The sequence below is a fragment of the Mobula birostris genome, chromosome 7 (genome assembly GCF_030028105.1).
Source record: "Mobula birostris isolate sMobBir1 chromosome 7, sMobBir1.hap1, whole genome shotgun sequence".
NCBI classification, from domain to species: domain Eukaryota; kingdom Metazoa; phylum Chordata; class Chondrichthyes; order Myliobatiformes; family Myliobatidae; genus Mobula; species Mobula birostris.
This window is the reverse complement of record NC_092376.1, coordinates 176171893-176191115: the sequence shown is the minus strand read 5'-3', so window position 1 is coordinate 176191115 and position 19223 is coordinate 176171893. Positions and strand designations below refer to the sequence as shown.

Below are 19223 nucleotides of genomic sequence, written 5' to 3'. Positions count from 1 at the left end.
TAGACAGCACTTCGGCCTAACATATCTGTGACAACAATCGCGCACACACACATCTCTACTGCCTGAGCTGTGGAGAGAGAGGGGACAGGCTGGGACCGTTTTCCCTGAGGCACGGGAGACTGAGTGAGGGGTGACATCATAGAGGTTCATAACATCATGAAGGGTGTGGATAATGTGACTGGCGAATTCCTCTGCTTTCTGAGGAGGTTGAAAAGAGCTGGGCTTTACACATCTTTTATTCACCTTCTTCTACAGATGCGCAGTAGAGAATATCCAAACATAATGCATCACTACATGGTGCAGAAACTGCACTGCAGAGGATGAGAAGGCTCAACAACAGGTGGTCAAGCTGCCAAACACATCTCCAGCTCTAGCCTACCCACCATCAAGGACATATATACAGAGAGGTACCGGGAAAGAGTCAGTAACGTCATGAAGGATCCCACCCACCCTGGTCATAGACTGTTTGTCCCACTCCCATCAGGGAGGAGGCTACGTAGCATCCACACCAGGACCACCAGACTCAAAAACAGTGACTTTCCCCCAAGCAGTAAGGCTGGTCAACACCTCCACCCACTAACCCACCCCTCCACACCCCCAACCACCGCTACTTTATCATTTCCTGTTAGAGTCACCTTGTGTACAGACACTCCTGTGCCTAGTGTCACTTTATGGACATACAATCAATCTATGTACTTAAATAATTTTATGTATTTATATATTTTTTAATTATTATTGTGTTTTTTATGCTGCATCAGATCCAGAGTAAAATTATTTCATTCTCCTTTACACTTGTGTACTGGAAGTTACATTAAACAGTTTTGAATCTTGATTTTTCCAGAGAAAAATTCTTCCCTTAATGGCAGAGCAGACTTTATTGGCTACTTGGCCTAATTCTGCTCCTGTGTTTTACGGCTTTATGGTCTAAGTCCCCAGATGGAGGGAACTGTCTAGGACACTGATATCAGAGTCAGACGTCCCTTCGGCCTACCGTATCCATGACAATCATCTCAACTGCTTGAGTTATAAGGAGAGGCCGGATTGGATGGGACTGGAGCGCAGGAGACGTTGGAGAGGTTCAGGCCATCATGAGGAGTGTGGATAAGGTGACTGGTCACAGACTCTTCACCAGCGTAGTAAAACTAGAGAGTCAAGCTTTAAGCTGAGAGGGGAAAGATTTTAAGGAGTTTTGAGGATCAAGTTTTCGCACAGTGAGTGATGTGTGGATGGAATGATCTGGCGGAGGAAGAGGTAGAAATGAGGACAACTTAATTGTTTAAACCAGCAGTACCAGGCCATTTGGCCCATCGAGTCTGCCCCACCATTCCACCATGGCTGATTTATCATCCTCTCAACCCTCCTCTCCTGCCTTCTCCCCGTTAACCTTTGACACCCTGACCAAACAAAAACCTATCAAACTCTGCTTTAAACGTACCCAATGATTAGGCCTCCACAGCCGTCTGTGGCAATGAATTCCACAGATTCACCACCTTCTGGCTAAAGAAATTCCTCCTCACCTCTGTTGGAAAGGAACATCCTCCTGTTCTGAGGCTGTGCCCTTTGGTTCTAGATTCCCCCCACCATAGGAAACATCCCTCTCCACATCCATTCAATATTCAAGAGGCGTTAATGAGATGCCCTCCATCCCACCTCCCCCCTGTCCTTCTAAACTCCAGCGAGTACAGGCCCAGAACCATCAAACACCCCTCATGCATTAACCCTTTCATTCCTGGGATCATTTTCTTGAACTCCTCTCCAATGCCATCACATCCTTTCTTAGATAAGGGGCCCAAAACTGCTCACAATACTACAAGTGGGGCCTGAGGCCTTATAAAGCCTCAGCCTGGATCCCAGTAGACATGAACAACATTGCAGGTTCAGAGGAACCTCCTGTTTCTTCGCACTGGTTGTCAAAACAAACAAAGTCACTGTAATATTCTTGTGAATATTATCAGCACCCTTCCCAGATTAATCACATCCTGCCTCCAGCTGGGCAGCCGGAACTGCACACAATTAATTCTTCAAGAGTGGTCACACCAAGAACTTGGGACGGCACGGTTGCTTAGCAGCAATCATGGCACTTTACAGCACCAGCGATTGGGACTCAAGTCCTCCCATTGTCTGGAAGGAGTTTGTACGTTCTTCCTGTCACTATGTGGGTTTCCTCCCACTGTCCAATCACAGTGAGGATTAGTAAATTGTGGGCATGCTATGTTGGTGCCAGAGCATGTCAGCACTCGCGGGCTGCCCCCAGCACATCCTCACACTGTGTGAATCTTTAACATGAACAACATATTTCATTCTATGTTTCCTGTGACAAATAGTTAATATTTATCTGATCTTTATTACTCATCTGAACTTCCCTTACAATCGAAATCAGATCCACCACTTCTGCTGGCAGCTTGTTCCACACTCTCACCACCCTCTGAGTGAAGGAGCTCCCCCTCAGGTTCCTCTTAGACATTTCACCTTTCACCCTTAACCCATGACTTCTAGGTCTAGTTTCGCCCAACCTTAGTGGGAAAAGCCTGCTTGCTTTCACCTTCCATTGGTCAGGATTGACCATGGACGTTGCATCCCGGCCGTCTACATGATACACAAGCCAGGGCAGTACGATATGGGGAGCGAGCTGTTGCCCATGCAGCGGGCTCCCCCTCTCCATGCAGCCGATGAATCCAAAGGAACGGCAGAGACTGATACAGTTTGGCACCAGCGGCGTTGCAAGAGTTGCCAGTCAGCACTGAACTCAATGTACGACTGCCTTAGGGACTCCAGCTCTGGATTTTTCCCTGGGGGTTTACTCCCGAAGCCTTCCCCATGAATGGGTATAGCCGCAGGGCAGCGGAGGTTTGAGATCAGAGTTTTGCTTCTCCAAAATGAGCTGCCAACCACAGCTGATGAGCCCCTTTTTCCCCAAAGCAACTGGTTTTAAGGTGCCAGTAGCTCACTTTTGTCCCTTCTCCTGTCAGTAGAAATGGTTTCCCCAGGCTTAATAACTAAGCCACACACGATGGCCGGGAGATGGACTTGGCTGTCTGAAGCTATCTGAGTCACACACTAGTGGGAGGATTTTAATGGTAGGTAGTGGGAATTTATCCCCATTACCACCCAGGCTATAACAACTAGAGGGAACCACCCTATCTATATCACTCATAATTGTGCAAATCTTCCCTCATTCTCCTATGCTCTAGAGGGTAAACTTGCCCTGTTCAGCATGGAAAGGGGCTCATTGTCCATGCCAGCGTGACCCAGCGTAAACTTGCCCTGTTCAGCATGGAAAGAGGCTCTTTGTCCATGCCAGCGTGACCCAGCGTAAACTTGCCCGGTTCAGCATGGAAGGAGGCTCTTTGTCCGTGTCCGTGCTGGGCTGAGGGCGAGCCCCTCCGACTAGTGCTGCTGTCCAGTGGATAACAAGCTGGAGCGTCTGTGACTGACCCAGCGTGAGATGAGGAACTGCTGAGTGCTTGTTCTTACAGAAACATGGCTCCAGGACAACATCAATCTGCAGGCCATGACACTCAGTGACTTGGGCTATATTGATTTTCTTTGTTTCTCTCCTATTGTAATTACATGGCATATACTGTATATGTCTTGTGTGTGACTGTTGGCTCTGTGTTTTTCACGTTGATCCCGGAGTAACACTGGCTCTTTTGGCTGTATTCAGGTACGGTTGAATGATAATTAAACTTGTCTACTTGAGCCAGTCCCATTTCCTTGTGTTAAGTCCATGCTCCTCTCAATCTTTTGAACATCTCATGTAAGTGTACTCGCTGGAGTTTAGAAGAAAGAAGGGGGAATCTCATTGAAATCCATTGGATAGGAATATTCCACTGTTTACTCTTTTCCAGAGATGCTACCTGGCCTGCTGAGTTCCTCCAGCATTTTGTGTGTATTGCTCAAATATTGAAAGGGCTCAATGGAGAGGATGTTTCCTGTCGTGGCTGAGTCTAGGACCAGAGGGCACAGCCTCAGGATAGAACAAAGATGAGAAGGAATTTCTTCAGCCAGTGGATGGTGAATCTGGGGAACTCATTGTTACAGACAACTGTGGAAGCCAAATTGTTTGGTATATTTAAAATGGAGGTTGATAGGTTCTTGATTAGTCAGGGTGTTAAAGATTACAGGGAGAAGGCAGGAGGATGGGGCTGAGAAGGAAAATAAATCAGCCATGATAGAATGGCAGAGCAGACTCGATGGGCTGAATGGCCTCATTCTGCTCCTATGCCTTATGGTCTTATGGTCAGTCACAGGCACAGAACTGCTGTCCGCTGCTGTGGACAAACTCTCTGACACCGTTTCCATTCCTGAGGAAATTGCATCAATTTAGCCGGAATGCACTGGGGAGATTAAACCGCAGACTTGCGGGTTCAGCTTGTCGTGTCCTCTTCTGAGCATTTGTCAGAAGGTACAAAAGTCTCAAGGTAGCGGGGAGGGGCAGGAGCACGTTCGCAGGTGATAGGTGAGACCAGGTACATGGGTGGGGGAGGGAGGGATGGTGAGAAGCTGGGAGGTGATAGGTAGAAAAGGCAAAGGGCTAAAGAAGAAGGAATCTGATAGGAGAGGAGAGTGGACCATGGGAAAAGGGGAAAAAGGAGAAGCACCAAGGGGAGGTGAGAGGCAGGAGAGCTCAAGGGGTAAGATGCCAGAGTGGAAAATAGAAGAAGAGATTCTGCAGATATTGGAAATCTTGCACAACACACAGACCAGATAGCCTGACCTCAGTGGTTGGAAAGATGTTAGAGTCAATTGTTGAGGATGAGGTTATAGAGTACTTGGTGACACAGGACAAGATAGGACAAAGACAGTAGGGTTTCCTTCAGGGAAAATCCTGCCAAACGAACCTGTTGGAATTCTTTGAGGAGATTACAAGTCGGATAGATAAAGGGGATGGAGTGGATGTTGTATATTTGGATTTTCAGAAGGCCTTTGACAAGGTGCCACACATGAGGCTGCTTACCAAGTTATGTGCCCAAGGTATTACAGGAAAGTTATTAACATGGTTAGAGCATTGGCTGATTGGTAGGAGGCAGCAAGTGGGAATAAAAGGATCCTTTTCTGGTTGGCTGCCAGTGACTAGTGGTATTCTGCAGGGGTCGGTGTTGGGACCACTTCTTTTTATGCTGTATATGAATAATTTAGATGATGGAATAGATGGCTTTGTTGCCAAGTTTGCAGATGATACAAAGATTGGTGGAGGGGCAGATAGTGTTAAAGAAACAGGTAGGATGCAGGAGGACTTAGATAGATTAGGAGAATGGGCAAGAAAGTGACAAATGAAATATAATGTTGAAAAATGCATGGCCATGCACTTTGGTTGTAGAACTAAATGTGCAGACTATTTTCTAAATGGGGAGAAAATCCAGGAATCTGAGATGCAGAGGGACTTGGGAGTCCTTGTGCAGAACACCCTGAAGGTTAACTTGCAGGTTGAGTCTGTGGTGAGGAAGACAAATGCAATGTTAGCATTCATTTCAAGAGGTCTAGAATACAAGAGCAGGGATGTGATGCTGAGGCTTTATAAGGCACGGGTGAGGCCTCACCTTGAGTACTGTGAACAGTTTTGGGCCCCTCATCTAAGAAAAGATGTTCTGGCATTGGAGAGAGTTCAGAGGAGGTTCACAAGGATTATTCCGGGAATGAAACGGTTACCATATGGGGAACATTTGATGGCTCTGGGTCTGTACTCATTGGAATTCAGAAGGATGAGGGGGGATCTCATTGAAACCTTTCGAATGTTGAAAGGCCTGGACAGAGTAGATGTGGAAAGGATGTTTCCCGTGGTGGGGGAGTCTAGGACAAGAGGGCACAGCCTCAGGATAAGAGGGGTGCCCTTTCAAAACAGAGATGCGGAGAAATTTCTTTAGCCAAAGGGTGGTGAGTTTGTGGAATTTGTTGCCACAGCAGCTGTGGAGGCCAGGTCATTGGGTGTATTTAAGGCAGAAATTGATAGGTTCTTGATTGGACATGGCATCAAAGGTTACGGGGAGAAGGCCAGAAACCGGGGTTGAGGAGGAGAAAAAGAGGATCAGCCATGATTGAATGGCGAAGCAGACTCGATGGGCCAGACGGCCTAATTCTGCTCCTATGTCGTATGGTCTTATGGTCCTTTAATGCTGGAGGAACTCTGCAGATCAGGCAGCTTCTTATGGAAAGGAATAAAGAGTCGAAGTTTCGGGCCAAAGTCTGACTGTTACATCTTCCCTCAAATGTTAAGTGGGCAGGGTATGACACCCCGACACTCTCTGATGTAAATGAAAACAGGCTGTCTCTTCAGCAGTAACTGAGACCTCTCCTCTGGGCTTTAAATCTACAGATGGAATCTATTGAATGTCTAATTAGAGGTGGCAGGCTTCCCACTGGATAATTGGATCAAACAGTTGAAGGCAACATGAACGATCTGGGGTGACCCTTGGGGTTTGCAAGACCATAAAATCCTCATTAGCCAAGTAGTGCCCAGCGATTTCTGCATTCAGCGATGCTCTCCTGCACACCACTGTTGTAATGTGTGAGTTATTGTCGCCTCCCTGTCAGCTTGAACCAGTCTGGCCATTCTCCCTTGACCTCTTTCATTAACAAAGTGTTTTCACCCACAGAACTGCCGCTCACTGGATGTTTCTTGTTTCTCACACCATTCTCTGTAAACTCCAGAATGCGTGAAAATCCCAGGAGATCAGCAGTTTCTGAGATACTCAAACCACCCCGTCTGGCACCAAAAATCATTTCATAGTCAAAGTCACAATTCTTCCCCATTCTGATGATTGGTCTGAACAACTGAACCTCTTGATCATGTCTGCATTGAGTTGCTGCCACATGATTGGCTGATGAGATAATTGCATTAAAAGCAGGTGCACCAGTGTACAGGTGTACCTTTGTACAGGTATGCAGGTGTAGCTTTGTACAGGCGTACAGGTATACAGGTGTACCTTTGTACAGGTATACAGATATACAGGTGTACCTGGTGGATGTTACTATATTTATTTAATTATTTGAATGCCGAGTGGAACAAGGTCCCTTCCGGACCTTCGAACCGTGCTGCTCAGCAATCCCCGCTATAACCCTAATCACAGAACAACTTACAATGTACCAGCTGGGACGTCTTTCAGCTGTGGCTGCTCCAGAGCCCCCAGAGTAAACCCAGGCGGTCACGGGGAGAACGTACAAACTCCTTACAGACAGCGGAGGGATTTGAACCCGGGTCACTGGTGCTGTAAATTATTGTGCTAACCGCTATACCACCGTGCCGTCTGAGAGTCATTTTCTCGCAGACATTCACAGTAGAACAAAGAAATACACAGAATCTACAAAAAACTACACACAAAAACTGACAAACAACCAATGAGCAAAAGAAGACAAAATCTGTAAATACAAAACCAAACACACAAATAAATAAATAATACTGAGAACGTGAGTTGTAAAGACATTGAAAGTGAGACTGTAGTTATGGAATCAGTTCAGTGTTGGGGCCGGTGAAGTTATCCACCCTGGTTCAGGAGCCTGATGGCTGTAGGGTAATAACTGTTCCTGAAGAATAAACGATGAACAATGCCTCAAAAAGGCGTCATCTATCGCTAAGGACCCCCAGCACCCAGGACATGCCTTTTTCTCATCACTACCATCAGGAAGGAGGTACGGGAGCCCGAAAGCACACACTCAACGATTCAGGAACAGCTTCTTCCCCTCTGCCATCCGATTCCTAAATGGACATTGAACCCATGAAAACTACCCACCTTCTTTTTAAATTGATGCACTACTTATTTAATTTAACTATATAATATAATATAATAATTTATTTACTGTAATTCACGTTTTTTCTCTGTTATTATGTATTGCATTGTACGGCTGCCACAAAGACAACACATTTCATGGCCTATGTCGGTGATATTAAACCTGATTCTGATACAGGTTCTGAACCTAGTGGTGTGGGACCAGAGGCTTCTGTACCTTCTTCCTGATGGCAGCCCCAAGAAGAGGGCACGGTCTGGGTTGTGGGGGTCCCTGATAATGGACACTGCTTTCCTGAGGCTTAAACAAAGTCCCAAACTAAGGGACAAACTTATCAGTTTAGGACTGAGGTGTGGAGAATTTCCCACAAGCTGAGGTTGTCTGAGTTTAGATAAGTGAAACTGTAGATAATGAGTTATTAATATCTTGGTGCTGAAGAAGCATAATGCAAGGCCAACGTTCAAAGTAAATTTGTTATCGCAGTATATATATATACCGTCATATCCTGCCGAGACTCACTTACTTGCTGGCATTTACAGGAGGATAAACACATACAGTAGAATCAATGAAAGACTACCCACAAACAAGGACAGACAAGCAACCAACTTGCAAAAAAAAAGACAAATTGTGGAAATAAAAAGTAATTTTTAAAAAATGAGTTGCCAAGAGTGTTTGAAAGTGAGTCCACAGGTTCAGGAATCAGTTCAGCGTTGAGATGAGTTCAGTTATCCACGCTGGTTCAGAAGCCTGATGGTTGAGGGGTGATAACTGTTTCTGAACCTGGTGGTGTGGGACCTGGGGCTCCTGTGCCTCCTTCCTGATCGTAGCAGCGAGGAGCGAGCATGGCCCGGGTGGTGGGCCATGTACGTGACTGAGAGGGATTCATGACTGGTTAGAACCCGGAGCCAGAGAGTCTGAAAGTTTCTGAACTTCACGTTCTTTCCCTGGAAGACAAATCAGTTTGCCTTCAGCTGTGTCATCATGGGTCACTGCCTCAAAAGGTCAAGGGTTCAAGGGCCTCAGGGCACCTAAATCTAGGCTGGGCTCCTAGCAAGCAAGGTGCTGGAGCAAGTCAGCAGGTCAGTCAGCATCTATGGAGAGCAATAAACATTGACATTTTGGGGAAGATGCCAGAATAAGAAGTTTGTGTGTGGGGGCGGGTGTGGGAACACAAGCTGGAAGGTGACAGGAAATGGACTGCTGACACTCTCTGGGACTGGAAAGAGAGAGGACAGGCGCCCAGATGGAAGGGTAGAGGGAGGGGAAGCATGCGTTAGCAGGTGATAGGTGAATGCAGGTGAGGGGGAGAGGTAGGAACATGGGGAAGGGGGGGAGTGGGAATAATGTACCTTGATATGTTTGACAATATCAATTAGTAACAAATACTGAGCTTCACCAGACTGCTTCCTGGGGTAAAGTGATTTACAGATTAGTTTCATTTGTCACATGTGCATCAAAACAGTAAAGCATTAAAAAAGTGAAATGTCTCATTTGGGTCAACTACCAACGCAGTCCAAGGATGGTTTGGGGACAGCCTGCAAATGTTTCAATGCTTCCTGTGCCACTGCTCACTAACCCTCACCGATATGTCTTTGGACTGTGGGAGGAAACCGGAGCACCCGGAGGAAACCCACGTGGTCACGGGGAGAACGTACAAACTCCTCAGAGACAGCGGAGGAACTGAACCCCAATCGATGAACACTGGCACTATAATAGTGTTATGCTAACCTCTACACTACCATGCTGCCTCATTACAGGAGAGGGTGCTGAGGAGATTTACCAGGATGCTGCCTGGATTAGAGATCAAGTCTTATGAGGATAGATTGAGCGAGTTAGGGCTTTTATCCTTGGAGTGAAGGAGGATGAGAGGTGACTTGATAGAGGTGTACAAGATGATAAGAGGCAGAGATGGAGTGGACAGTCAGAGACTTTTTACCAGGGCGGAAATGGATAATATGAAGGGGGGCTAATTTTACAGTGATTGGAGAAAAGTATCGGGGGATATCTCTTACTCACTCTTCCTTCAGTTAGTCCTGATGAAGGGTCTCGGCCTGAAACATTGACTGTACCGCTTCCTAGGGATGCTGCCTGGCCTGCTGCGTTCACCAGCAACTTTGATGTGTGAGGGATATCAGAGGCAGGTTTGTTTACACAGAGAGTGGTGTGTGTGTGTGTGTGTGTGTGTGTGTGTGTGTGTGTGTGTGTGTGTGTGTGTGTGTGTGTGTGTGTGTGTGTGTCTGTGTCTGTGTGTGTGAGTGTGTGTGTGTGTGAGAGTGTGTGTGTGTGTGTGTGTGTGTGTGTGTGTGTGTGTGTCTGTGTGTGTGTGTGTCTCTGCCGGGGGACATGAGGTACATTTAAGAGACCCTCAGATAGGAACGTGGATGATAGAAAGTGGGGTCTACGTGGGAGGGAAGCTACAGAAATGCCAGCAGATGCTCCGAAGATCTCATCCCGGGGAGAGGAAGGATCTTTGTCGATGTGCGACACCTGGGGACAACGTGAAAGTCTGACCCAGGATGGAGGTCTCTGGTGAGCTGCTGTTGGCAGCCCAGGCTACTGTAGGAGAGATGGGCGTAACTGACTGACTAATGTGGGAGGGAAGGGTTAGATTGATCTTGGCGTTTGTTAAAGGGTCGGCACAACATTGTGGGCCGAAAGGCCTGAGCTGTGGTGTTCTATTCTACGTTCTAACTCCAACATCTGTCCAGAGGGTGAGCAATCACTGAGCTCAGCACCTCCTCACCGTGCACTCTCCATTCTTGTAGTACACCTGTGCTCTCCCCAGAGCAGAGAATAAACCACAGGAGGAATTCAGCAGCTCGAGCAGCGTCAGAGGAGGTAGAAGGTCGGTTGACATTTTGGGTCGAGGCCCTGACCATTCAGAGCATCGAGATGCAAGTCCATGATGTGAAATGTTGACCATCTCTCTCCCTCCACAGATGCTGCCTGACCTGCTGAGTTCCTCCCAAAATGTGTTGTTTTAACTTTCTCTGCTGTTGCCCGGCCACTAGAGGGCACATGACTGCATCAGCACAGTGGTCTTAAAGTCACCTCCCGCATATCACACTGATCACCTCAACCGTGAGGGTCTGCCTTGGGAGGGTTCCTTCAGTCATCAACCCAAAGCTCTGGAACACCCCCACTGAACCTCTCCCTTCGTTTCTAAAGTCCATCCTCTTTGATCGGGGCTTTGCTCACCCAATCAGTCCACCCTGGTTATCGAGGGGTTTACCAATACCACACCATTTACCAAGGGCTTTACTAATACCACACCCAGTTATCAAGGGGTTACTAATGCTACACCTGGGGGTTAATAAAAAGTACATCTGGTTATGAGGGGGTTATTAATACTACACCTGGTTATAGAGGTGTTTACTAAAACTACACCTAGTTACCAAGAGGTTACCAATACTACACCAGGTTATGGAGGGGTTCACTAATACCATATAGACCTGGTTACCTCTTCTCATCGCTACCATCAAGGAGGAGGTACAGGAGCCTAAAGACACATACTTTATGTTTCAGGAACAGCTACTTCCCCTCACCATCAGATCTCTGAATGGGCAATGAACCCATGAACATTACTTCACTATTATATATATAAATTTATTCATTATTGTAATTTTTGCATGTATTGCAGTATGCTGCTGCCACAAAACAATGAATTTTACAACCTATATCAGTGATAGTAAACCTGATTCAGTGGCCGTCTTGGGGCAGGGGGGCTGTATCTTATATTTTAGTGAGCCCCACTTTGACTTGGCTGCTCTTCCAGGACCCCAGCACTCCAGTCCAATCCCAGAATCCAGGCTGAGTTCCTGGCTCACTGCACTGTGCTCCTCTTATTCTACACTGTCATCAGCGACAGCATCCTCACGTCAGACATCACTGTCTGGTTTGGTGACTCCATCTTCCCCAGGACATCCTGGTGTAATTCTACACTCTCATCACACACAGCATCCTCACGTCAGACATCACTGTCTGGTTTGGTGATTCCATCTTCCCCAGGACACCCTGGTGTAATTCTACACTCTCATCACACACAGCATCCTCACGTCAGCCATCACTGTCTGGTTTGGTGATTCCATCTTCCCCAGGACACCCTGGTGTAATTCTACACTCTCATCACACACAGCATCCTCACGTCAGCCATCACTGTCTGGTTTGGTGATTCCATCTTCCCCAGGACATCCTGGTGTAATTCTACACTCTCATCACACACAGCATCCTCACGTCAGACATCACTGTCTGGTTTGGTGATTACATCTTCCCCAGGACACCCTGGTGTAATTCTACACTCTAATCACACACAGCATCCTCACGTCATCCTCCTTGGGTGGTGTAGGGCTAACTAGAATGATTGATCAGATTAACTGCCTGAGGGAAGGAATTTTTAAAATGGTGTGAAGTTCTTGTTGGGTGGTGGTGTGGAGATACGTCTCTACCAAAGGAGGTGCAAGGCGCTCCTTCCCTCCGCTAGCTCTGCTAGCTTGCAGGTCACCCTAGGACAAGGTGTAGCACCTACCTAGCCCCCGATCAGGGTCACGTGAAGCCACGGGATTAGGTGGTGGATGGTCGTATGAGCAGTCGGTGCAGATCAAAATCCTGGTTATGTGACTGCTGACACCAGGCAGACAATCTCTGAGGAGTATTGATAATGGCTGGAATCATCTGTCTTGTAAAGTCACTGCCCAGAAGGCAGCAATGACAAACCACTTCTGTAGAAAAATTTGCCAAGAACAATCATGGTCATGGAAAGACCATGATCACCCATGTCAACACCACACAGCACAGAATGATGAAGACCTCCCTCTTAGTATCACCCCCATCACTACTCTGTAATCTGGAGGAGAGGAGAAGATGGCGGCACGACGCAGCTCACAGCAGCCACTCCGGTGGTGATGTCTGTTATCTGTCAAGTAGGGTGCCGTGCACAATCCTGATTTGATGGGGACGGACGTGACAGCACGGAGGAACATCTGGAGAAACTTCTGAAATGCCTGCTTCGCTGCTGCTGCTACTGTGTGGTCCAGAATCTCCGGAGGGGAAGGCCCCGCGTCCTCGGCTTTGCTTGTTGCTCGGCGGCCGGGGTGGGGTTGAAGTGCTCAGTGTCGGAGGGCTGGTCGGAAGCTCGAAGTTTTCGGACGGACTGAGAGTCCGCTGCGGTCGGGTGCTTCCAATGGCGCTGCATCGGCAAGATTGCGGCGCTTGGAGGTTCATGGCAGGGAGAATTTCTCCCTCCTACCACCTGCGTGAGGTGATGGGGCTATTGGGACTTCGAGACTTTTGTTTTACCGTGCCCATGATCTGCTCGTTATCAAATTACAGTTTTGCTTTGCACTGTTGTAACTATATGTTATAATTATGTGGTTTTGTCAGTTTTAGTCTTGGTTTGTCTTGTGTTTCTTGTGAGATCATTCTGGAAGAACATTGTATCATTTTTTAAAGCATGAATTTCTAAATGACAATAAACGAGGACTGAGTGTCCTCATAATCTAATCTAAATACTTTAAACCATTGTTTATAACGTTGTTGGCAGTGTAAACACACACTGGTATTCAGGTACAGTATTTATGGACATTTTATTCCATATCCATGCTTCTGGAATTATTTTTATACAATTCTTTACTTATTGAATGTTGTATTTAGTTGTATGTTATACCCTGACCAACACAGCACAGCAAACTCCTAACACACGTCAGTGTATGTGGTGCATAAAGATAATCCCTGATCCTTGGTCATTCTCCATTGCCGCACTCCTCCAGCCTGGAACACTGAAGAGCAGAGGGCCTCGTTCCTCTCTGAGCTACGTTGTTACAGGGAGTTTTCTAGCTTCAGGTTACCGCAGAGTAACAGCAGCCTGCAATGATATAGCACCACGCTTCTCAGGAACAGCACCAAGCGAATACAGGTGTTCAGCCATGTGGGGAGGTATTTAAATTGGTGACTAAGAGGCTTGTTCAGACTTTAGCGAGACCTTATGAGTGAGGTAGAGAGGCAAAAAAGAAATTTACAGCATAGATCCCTGCTAGATGAAGTCAGGGATCTTTGTGGTTTATTGACCATTTGAGTCTGAAGATACACACACAACGTTTCAGGAACAGCTTCTTTCCCTCCACCACCAGATTTCTGAATGGAGACTGAACCCATCGACACTACCTTTCTTTGACCCGCTTATTTAGTAATCCATATTAATTTTATGCCTGCACTGTATTGCTGCTGCAAAACAAAACGGATTATTTTATTTTTTAAATTATTATTTATAGACACAGTGTGGAACAGGCCTTTCCAACCCAATAAGCCACACAGCCCAGCCCACAACTCACCGATTTAACCCGAGGCTAATCACAGGACAACCCACAATGACCATTTAACCTACTAACACCTACGCCTTTGGACTGTACCCAGAGGAAACGCTCGCACACTCAGGAAGACGGCCCCAGGATTAAAATCTGAACTCGGACACGCTGAGCTGTAACAGTGCCACATGAACCACCACATTGTTATATCAGTGAATACGGCCCAGTCCATCACGGGTAAAGCCCTCCCCTGCATTGAGCACATCTACATGAAACACTGTGGCAGGAAAGCAGCATCCATCACCAGGGACCTCCTTCATTCAGGCCACGCTCTCTTCTCACTGCTGCCTTGAGGAAGGAGATACTGGAGCCTCAGGACCACACCACCAGGTTCAGGAACAGCTATTACCCCTCAACCATCAGGCTGTTGTTACCTACCTCATGGATATCTTGCGACTGTCTTGTGTGGATGATGTAATGGTCTTTTGGAGGTCACCTTATGTAATTTTCCCGCCGATGTGAGGTCACGTGATGACATGTGCACCACGGGTATAAAAGGAGATCCCTGGGGTGATGCAGTTAGTTTTCCAGTTAGAACGTTAGCCAGAGACTCCACTCCGCTGCATTTTTGTTTTATGATCCAGTTTCAATTTTAAAACAGAGTTTTACGCCCTATTATAAGGTACAAAAGTGTTGGGCCGGCAGTTTAACCAATCGCTGCCAGGTTTGTTGATGTATCTTTTCAGTAGTGTTGGAGAGTGAAGACAGGAACCTGAAGGAGTCGTTCGACGGTTGAAAGGATCGACCATCATTGAATTTGTTCAAGAAAGAGTGATCTGCATGAGATAGCCTCTGCTAAAAGCGGCGGAAAAGGCTGTGCTGGATCTAGTATTAAAAGGTAAAGGTCAGTGTCTTTAAACCGTTTTATTTCCATCGTTGTGAATCCTGCGGACAAGGCAGGATCCGGCTGGGACTGGCGTGATGTCGTATCTTCGAGGAATTTTGTACTTCAGGAAAGTCTCTCCTAATTGACTGTATAAATCTCTTGGACTTTCGAATTTACCATTCTAAGAACTGTGTTTGAATTTACCACTTTAAGAACTGTTTTCGCACTTATCACTTTAAGAACTAGTACTGAGAGGCAGTTTGTTAAATGGCCGCATAGCAGTTAACTTCCGGTTAAGATTTTCGTTTGTTTAATTTTTTTATATTGGGCAGAGTTTAATAAATGTTTGATTGTTTTTATAAAACCTGACTCAATTCAATTCTATATTCATTGTTGCCGGTCACCTGACACTGTGGGGATAACTTCACCCACCTTAGAACTTAACTGATTGCACAACCTATAGATTCGCTTTCAAAGACTCTTTACAACTCATTCTGTATTTGCACAGTTTGTATTCTTTTGCACATTGGTTGTTTGTCAGTCTTTGTGTGTCGTTTTTCATTGATTCTGTTGTATTTCTTTGTTCTACTGTGAATGCTCACAAGAAAGCAAATCTCAGGGTTGTATACAGTGACATATATGTACTTTGGTCATAAATTTCCTTTGACTTTAACCTAATCCCACAGAGGATCTATCTGGGCACAACACATTGGTGCAATCACAAAGCAGGCACAACAGTGTCTCTACTTCATTAGGAGTTTGAGGAGATCTGGTATCTCGACGAAGACTCCAGCAAATTTCTACCATGGAGAACATTCTGAGTGGTTGTATCATCATCAGGTACGGAGGGCCACTGCGCAGGACGGCGAGGGGTGTGAGCTCAGTCAGCCCCATCATGGGCAAAGCCCTCCCCACCATTGAGGACATCTTCAACAGGTGGTTCCTCAAGAAGGTGGCATCTGTCACTAAGGAGCCTTCTGGGACATGCCCTCTTCTCGTTAATACCATCGGGGGGAGGTACAGGACATGCCCTCTTCTCGTTAATACCATCTGGGGGAGATACAGGACACGCCCTCTTCTCGTTAATACCATCAGGGGGAGGTACAGGACATGCCCTCTTCTCGTTAATACCATCGGCGTGGGAGGTACAGGAGCCTGAAGACACACACTCAACGTTTCAGGAACAGCTTCTCCGCCTCTGCCGTCAGATTTCTGAATGGACAGTGAACCCACGAACCCACACATCCTTATTCTATTTTTGCACTATTTATTTATTTTGTCATTTATAGTAACTTTATGTCTTCGCTCAGTACTGCTGCCACAAAATGACAATTCTCACATCATATTAGACAGAGCTAATAAACCCGATTCTGATTTGAATATTTCATCAGCATGCCAGCCAGAATTCACTTTTGTGTATTTCATTCCTCTTAATTACTTGTGGCACAGGACTCCATTCAGCCCATTGAACCCATCGAAATTCCTGTCCCCCACTAATTTTACCTGAAACTATTCCCCTCACACTCCCATCAATGCCCCCAAACAGAGACACAGATTCCACCCCTCACCCACCAGCTGGGCCAATTTACACACTAACCCCGCACATTATTCCTGACAACTCTGGACAATGTTTCTCACCCTCTGCATGCCACCATGTCTAACAAAGGAGCACTTTCAGTAACAGATGAAGACAACTGCGCTACGCCGAAGCTATACGAGGTCATTCTTACCCTCAGCCATTAGGCTCTATAATGAGTCGACCTCCAGCCGGGGAAGTGATGACCCCCTCCTGTTAGACTGTTTGTGGTAACTTATTATTTTATTAATTGTTACTTCTCTTCTAATATTTGTATATCTGTGCACTTGTAATGCTACTGTGATCTGTAATTTCCTTTGGGATCAATAAAGTATCTATCTATCTATCTATCTATTGGGATGTGGGATCAATAAAGTTTCTATCTATCTATCTATCGATTGGGATGTGGGATCAATAAAGTACCTATCTATCTATCGATCGGGATGTGAGAGGAAGCTGAAGCATCCTATATTCCATTGTTATAAGACTATTGAACCATTGCCTGGTACAACAAAACAGATTCTTGTCATCACAATCTACCTCAGTGTGGTCCTTGCACCTTATTGTCTGCCTGCACTGCACTTTCTCGGTAACTGTGACACTTTATTCTGCATTCTGTTATTGTTTTCCCTTGTTCTACCTCAATGCACCGTGTAATGATCTGATCTGTGTGAACAGACTGCAAGACAAGCTTTTCACTGTATCTCGGTACGTGGGTTAATAATAAACCAATTTACTGATTACCGCGAGGCTTCCAGAAAGAAGATGGGATACAGTCACTGAACACTCCAGCACAAAAACAGGCTCTTCAGCCCATCTAGTCCATGCTGAACCATTAATCTGCCTGGTTCCATCAACTTGCACCTGGACCATAGACCCCATATCCCTTCCATCCATGTACCTATCCAAATTTCCCTTCAATGTTGCAATCGAACCTGCATCCATCACTTACACTGGCAGCTCGTTCCACCCTCTCACCATCCTCTGAGTGAAGAAATTCACCCTCAGGTTCCCCTTAAACATTTCACCCTTCACCCATAATCTCAGTGGAAGAAGCCTGCTTGCCTTTACCCTATCTACACCCCTTATAACTTTGTATACCTCTGTCAAATCTCCCCTCAATCTTCTACACGCCAGGGAAAAAAAGTCCTAACCCATTCAATCGTTCCCTTTAACTCAAGTCCCCCAGTCCTGGCAACAACCCTGTGAACTTTCTCTGTGCTCTTTCAATCTTATAGGTACCTTTCCTGTAGGTGGGTGACCAGAACATCACACAATAGTCCAACTACACACAGTACTTTGAATACGTGGGATGTGGGAGAAAAATAGATCATCCTGCTATTCGATTGTCATGAGTATTGAACGGTTACCTAGTACGATAAGATGGAATGTTGACCTCACACTCTAACTCGTTTTAACCTTGCAACTTATTGACTGCTTGCACTGCATTTTCACTGTAACTGTATCACTTTATTCTGTTATTGCTTTCCCTTGTTCTCCCTCAGCACAATGATGTGATGAAATGATTTGTATGGATGGCATACAAAACAATCTTTTTCACTGTGCCTCGGTACACATGACAAAATTAAGAAATTTACAGATTACTGTGAGGCTTGAATCAGGAAATTCGACTGCTCTTACTTGGTTTGGACTGTACCTGACCCACCTTCTCAAGATTCAGGATGACAGCTTCCCAGCAATTATTATCCAACTCTAACTGGCAATGACTGACCCGGCCCAACAGAATCTGTAAAACAACAGATAGAGACACAATGATCGACCCGGCCCTGGCAAACCTTTGTAACTTACTTTATTTTACTTAGAAATGCATCGTGGTCAGGCCTTCCTGCCCAAGGAGCCAAACCGCTCAACAACCTACCTATTTAACCCTAGCTGAGTCACAAGTTTGGTTCCTCAAGGGCCCCTCTTCTCTCTTCTCTAATTCCCCACTCTGGCCTCTTACCTCTTCTCCTCACCTGCCCATCACCTCCCCCTGGTTCCCCCCCCTCCTTTCCTTCCTCCCATTTCCATTCTCCTCTCCAATCAGATTCCTTCTCCTCCAGCCCTTCACTGCTTCCACCTATCACCTCCCAGCTCCTTGCTTCATGCACCCTGCCCCACGCACCGGGCTTCACCTATCACATCCTAGCTTGTCGTCCCCCTCCCCACCGCACCCCACCTTCTTATTCTGATTTCTCCCCCCTTCCTTTCCAGTCCTGATGTAGCGTCTCGGCCCAAAAAGTCAACCGTTTACTCTTTTCCATAGATGTTCCCTGGCCTGCTGAGTTCCTCCAGCATGGTGTGTGTGTTGATCTGGATTTCCAGCATCTCAAGAATCTCTTGGTTTATTATATTCCAATACTCGTTTCCACCTTGAATATTCCATGCAGCAGGGCCATTGTCTGCTGAGTCCTAGCCAGTGTTCGAAAACTTGACACCACGCATTCTGTCAGCGATAGCCAGCTGCTTCTTTCAGAACCTTTATCATCAGCGACCCAGCTCAGGCCGAAGAGCAGCAGGGACAAGAAGCCTTGGATCCGGGCAGAAAGCAGACAAGCAAGAGCCACAGAAAGATTACAGGGCAGATCCAGGCAAGATGACCGAAGGTCTGCAAAGCACTTTTGCCTGATCCGGGACTCTCCGTCCCGGGCAGCGAAGGGTTCAATTACGTGGATATGTTGCACAGACTGGGAATGAGTCCAGGGATCTGATTGAGGTGCTCTAAGTCCATTAAAGGAGG

The 19223-nt window shown here is 46.4% G+C and overlaps 1 protein-coding gene across 7 annotated transcripts in view; it reads right to left on the bottom strand.

Annotated features, from left to right (window-relative positions):
• The window catches only part of LOC140200596 (uncharacterized), a 98768-nt gene that overhangs the window by 48572 nt on the left and 30973 nt on the right, over window positions 1-19223 (bottom strand). For 2 of the 7 annotated variants that reach the window (XM_072264134.1, XM_072264133.1), the window contains one exon: window positions 18150-18230. The exons of 4 other annotated variants lie outside the window; for them this stretch is intronic. The gene's annotated coding sequence lies outside the window, so the exon portion shown is untranslated. Of the gene's footprint in view, window positions 1-18124; window positions 18231-19223 lie in introns of all 7 variants that reach the window. One more of the 7 variants, XM_072264137.1, reaches the window with a different exon arrangement.